The 4451-nt window shown below is 43.7% G+C and overlaps 1 protein-coding gene across 1 annotated transcript in view; it reads left to right on the top strand.

Moving 5' to 3' along the window:
* The first annotated feature begins 377 nt into the window (after nt 1–377).
* Nucleotides 378–4451, top strand: part of LOC106610542 (receptor-type tyrosine-protein phosphatase delta) — a 205096-nt gene continuing 201022 nt past the window's right edge. The window contains exon 1 of the mRNA XM_082978641.1: nt 378–915. The gene's annotated coding sequence lies outside the window, so the exon portion shown is untranslated. The remainder of the gene's footprint in view (nt 916–4451) is intronic.

The following is a 4451-nucleotide window of genomic DNA, read 5'->3' on the forward strand; positions in this document are numbered from 1 at the left end:
TTACAACACTATATATATATACATAATATGACTTTTGAAATGTCTTTATTCTTTTGGAAATTTTGTGAGTGTAATGTTTACTGTTCATTTGTATTGTTTATTTCACTTTTCTTTATTATCTATTTCACCAATAAAGCCCCTTAAATTGAATTTAAATGGTGTTGAAAGAGGGAGCGAGATAGAGAGGCGCACAAACACTTGGAATAGCGAAGTGCCAACACATTGTCTGCAAACAGTAATAATGTCCAACCACAACCACAACAAACAACGATTGTAATACATTACTATAAATTATTGAGAGAGAGTTGTTCCCATCCGACAGTGACGTCACGTCCCAGTCCCGGTTCGCGTCCCGGTGCTAAAGAGAAAGGGAATTCTCCCTGCGTAGAGAGGAGTGCATTCCATTTCACACTCGATCTCATCCGCGGAGGTCGCGCCGCGCGTCACGCTCCTTCCATCTTCCGCACGCCAAACCGGGACAATAATTATCGTTTCCACCGGGAGACTGATGAGGAGGGAGGAGAACTAACACGCGAAGCTCTACATACGGGGAGAATATCAACAGACGGGGTCTGATGCTTTAAATCTGCGGAACTCCAACTCCCGCTCCCAGCACTCCCCGCTCCCAGCTTCCCGGCTCCCAGCTTCCCCACTCCCAGCACTCCCGGCTCCCCTACCTGACTAACTCAGTCACACAGGGGTAGGAATTATTGAAGCGAGAGAGAGGAAAAACGAGAAGAAAACAGAATCCTGACTGGATTGTTTCTTTAAACGCAGCACCCGCGGTGGACTATACAGTATTTCATACGGTGGACTATACAGTATTTCATACGGTGGACTATACAGTATTTCATACGGTGTTTCATACGAGTGACGCCAGGATTTACAGACCGCTGCTGTCAGGATGTTGATACGGTAAGGATGTGATCTCGAGACTTAGCCACAGGGAGTTATGATTTATCAACGCGTTGTTTGTGTTTGTGTTGACAAAGCCGAATATGCGGAACTCCTTAATATTACCGGTTGTCCCTCATTTATAGGATAACGGATTTGTTTGTGCGTTTTACAGTAGCCCAATACATTCTATTTAATCTTTTTAAATCTCTAGCGGAATATGTTTTTTAAATACTACACTTTGCCCCTCTCTCTCACCGTTTCCCACCGGTCTTGTTAACGCTGTAGCCTACTATGTCTCCAGCCCGCAAACATGACTATAGGCCTATTGCAAGTGGACAGGATTATCCGATATATTTCAGTTTGAAATGATTTCAATATTTCTTATTTCTCAGGCGACATGCAGGTCAGGGTAAACTACAGTTAAGAGTTCAGCCACCAGCTTTTTGGATTGTTGAAACATCTGGAAGTTACCTCCAGCCTTTCTCCTCTCCTTATTTCACACTACAGCCCCAAAGCATGTGATGCCCAAAACAGTGATACCTGGGGAGAGGATGCCGTTTGGAATGTGGCCCTGGATCACTTCCCTCTCTGAGGTTCTAGAACAGTGACTGGTAGAGCTCTGATGTCACCACGGCAACATATTATACTGTCTTATAACAGATAGGACACAGCTGTTGGCTGGATAATACAGGTGTGTGTGTGTGTGTCACCCAGAATGAAAATTGTGTGTGTGTGTGTCTGTGTGACCCAGAATGAAAATTGTGTGTGTGTGTGTGTGTGCGTACCGTGTCTACACACACACACACACCGAACCACACGCATTAGTGTGTGATGACCTGATAGTGCCTTCAGAGTGTGTGTGTGATGACCTGATAGTGCCTTCAGAGTGTGTGTGTGATGACCTGATAGTGCCTTCAGAGTGTGTGTGTGATGACCTGATAGTGCCTTCAGAGTGTGTGTGTGATGACCTGATAGTGCCTTCAGAGTGTGTGTGTGATGACCTGATAGTGCCTTCAGAGTGTGTGTGTGATGACCTGATAGTGCCTTCAGAGTGTGTGTGTGATGGAGTTAGCTGCCAGTCAGCAGTCAGTCAGCAGTCCTGTTATAAGACACTGACGGTAAGAGCAGCACTAGTCTGCCTCCCAAATGGCCACTCTATTCCCTATATAGTGCTCTACTGGTCCAAGGTAGGGCCCTGCAGTGTGTAGGGAATAGGGTGCCATTTGGGACTTAGTACTGAAGGAAAGCCCCAGCTGTTCCCACCACAACTATCAATCTACAAACACCGATTAAACCTTTACTCTGCACGCTCTCTAATGTGTCTCTCTGTGTGTGTCTGTCTGTCTGTGTGTGTGTGTGTGTGTGTGTGTGTGTGTGTGTGTGTGTGTCTGTCTGTCTGTCTGTCTGTCTGTCTGTCTGTCTGTCTGTCTGTCTGTCTGTCTGTCTGTCTGTCTGTCTGTCTGTCTGTCTGTCTGTCTGTCTGTCTGTCTGTCTGTCTGTCTGTCTGTCTGTGTGTGTGTGTGTGTGTGTGTGTGTGTGTGTGTGTGTGTCTGTGTGTGTGTGTGTGTGTGTGTGTCTGCCAGCCATTAGGCCATCATTTTCCTTTCAGTTCATTGTGAAAATGCACACAGTGCATTCGGGAAAGTATTCAGACCCCTTGACTTTTTCCACATTTTGTTATGTTACAGCCTTTTTCTAAAATTGATTACATTTGTTTGTTTTTTTCCATCAACAAAGTACTGAGTAAAGGATCTGAACACTTATGTTTTTTATTTTTATTTTATACATTTAAAAACATTTCTGAAAACTTGTTTTTGCTTTGTTATTATGGGGTTTTGTGTGTAGATTGATGAGGAACTGTTTTTATTTAATCACTTTAAAACTGAATAAGGCTGTAACGTAATAAAATGTGGAAAAGGGGTCTGAATACTTTCCGAATACCCCGTATATCTACAGTCAGCTGGGAAGTTACAGCTTGAATACTTTCAGAATACTCTGTATATCTACAGTCAGCTGGGAAGTTACAGCTTGAATACTTTCTGAATGCCCTGTATATCTACAGTCAGCTGGGAAGTTACAGCTTGAATACTTTCTGAATGCCCTGTATATCTACAGTCAGCTGGGAAGTTACAGCTTGAATACTTTCTGAATGCCCTGTATATCTACAGTCAGCTGGGAAGTTACAGCTTGAATACTTTCTGAATGCCCTGTATATCTACAGTCAGCTGGGAAGTTACAGCGTGAATACTTTCTGAATGCCCTGTATATCTACAGTCAGCTGGGAAGTTACAGCTTGAATACTTTCTGAATGCCCTGTATATCTACAGTCAGCTGGGAAGTTACAGCTTGAATACTTTCAGAATACCCTGTATATCTACAGTCAGCTGGGAAGTTACAGCTTGAATACTTTCTGAATGCCCTGTATATCTACAGTCAGCTGGGAAGTTACAGCTTGAATACTTTCTGAATGCCCTGTATATCTACAGTCAGCTGGGAAGTTACAGCTTGAATACTTTCTGAATGCCCTGTATATCTACAGTCAGCTTGGAAGTTACAGCTTGAATACTTTCAGAATGCCCTGTATATCTACAGTCAGCTGGGAAGTTACAGCTTGAGTACTTTCAGAATGCCCAGTATATCTACAGTCAGCTGGGAAGTTACAGCTTGAATACTTTCAGAATGCCCCGTATATCTACAGCCAGCTGGGAAGTTACAGCTTGAATACTTTCTGAATGCCCTGTATATCTACAGTCAGCTGGGAAGTTACAGCTTGAATACTTTCTGAATGCCCTGTATATCTACAGTCAGCTGGGACGTTACAGCTTGAATACTTTCTGAATGCCCTGTATATCTACAGTCAGCTGGGAAGTTACAGCTTGAATACTTTCTGAATGCCCCGTATATCTACAGTCAGCTGGGAAGTTACAGCCTGAATACTTTCAGAATGCCCCGTATATCTACAGTCAGCTGGGAAGTTACAGCTTGAATACTTTCTGAATGCCCCGTATATCTACAGTCAGCTGGGAAGTTACAGCCTGAATACTTTCAGAATGCCCCGTATATCTACAGTCAGCTGGGAAGTTACAGCTTGAATACTTTCTGAATGCCCCGTATATCTACAGTCAGCTGGGAAGTTACAGCCTGAATACTTTCAGAATGCCCCGTATATCTACAGTCAGCTGGGAAGTTACAGCTTGAATACTTTCTGAATGCCCCGTATATCTACAGTCAGCTGGGAAGTTACAGCCTGAATACTTTCAGAATGCCCTGTATATCTACAGTCAGCTGGGAAGTTACAGCTTGAATACTTTCTGAATGCCCCGTATATCTACAGTCAGCTGGGAAGTTACAGCCTGAATACTTTCAGAATGCCCTGTATATCTACAGTCAGCTGGGAAGTTACAGCTTGAATACTTTCAGAATGCCCTGTATATAGGCTACCTGCCACTCCAACATCACCCTAACAATGTGAAATGATATCCGAGGTCAGATGTCAGATGTCAGTCTAAAGGTGTGTGTGTTTTCCCATCCAGCTGTCCCTCCCCTCATAGAGA

Source organism: Salmo salar, chromosome 08 (assembly GCF_965601325.2).
Source record: "Salmo salar chromosome 08, fSalSal1, whole genome shotgun sequence".
In the NCBI taxonomy this organism is placed as follows: domain Eukaryota; kingdom Metazoa; phylum Chordata; class Actinopteri; order Salmoniformes; family Salmonidae; genus Salmo; species Salmo salar.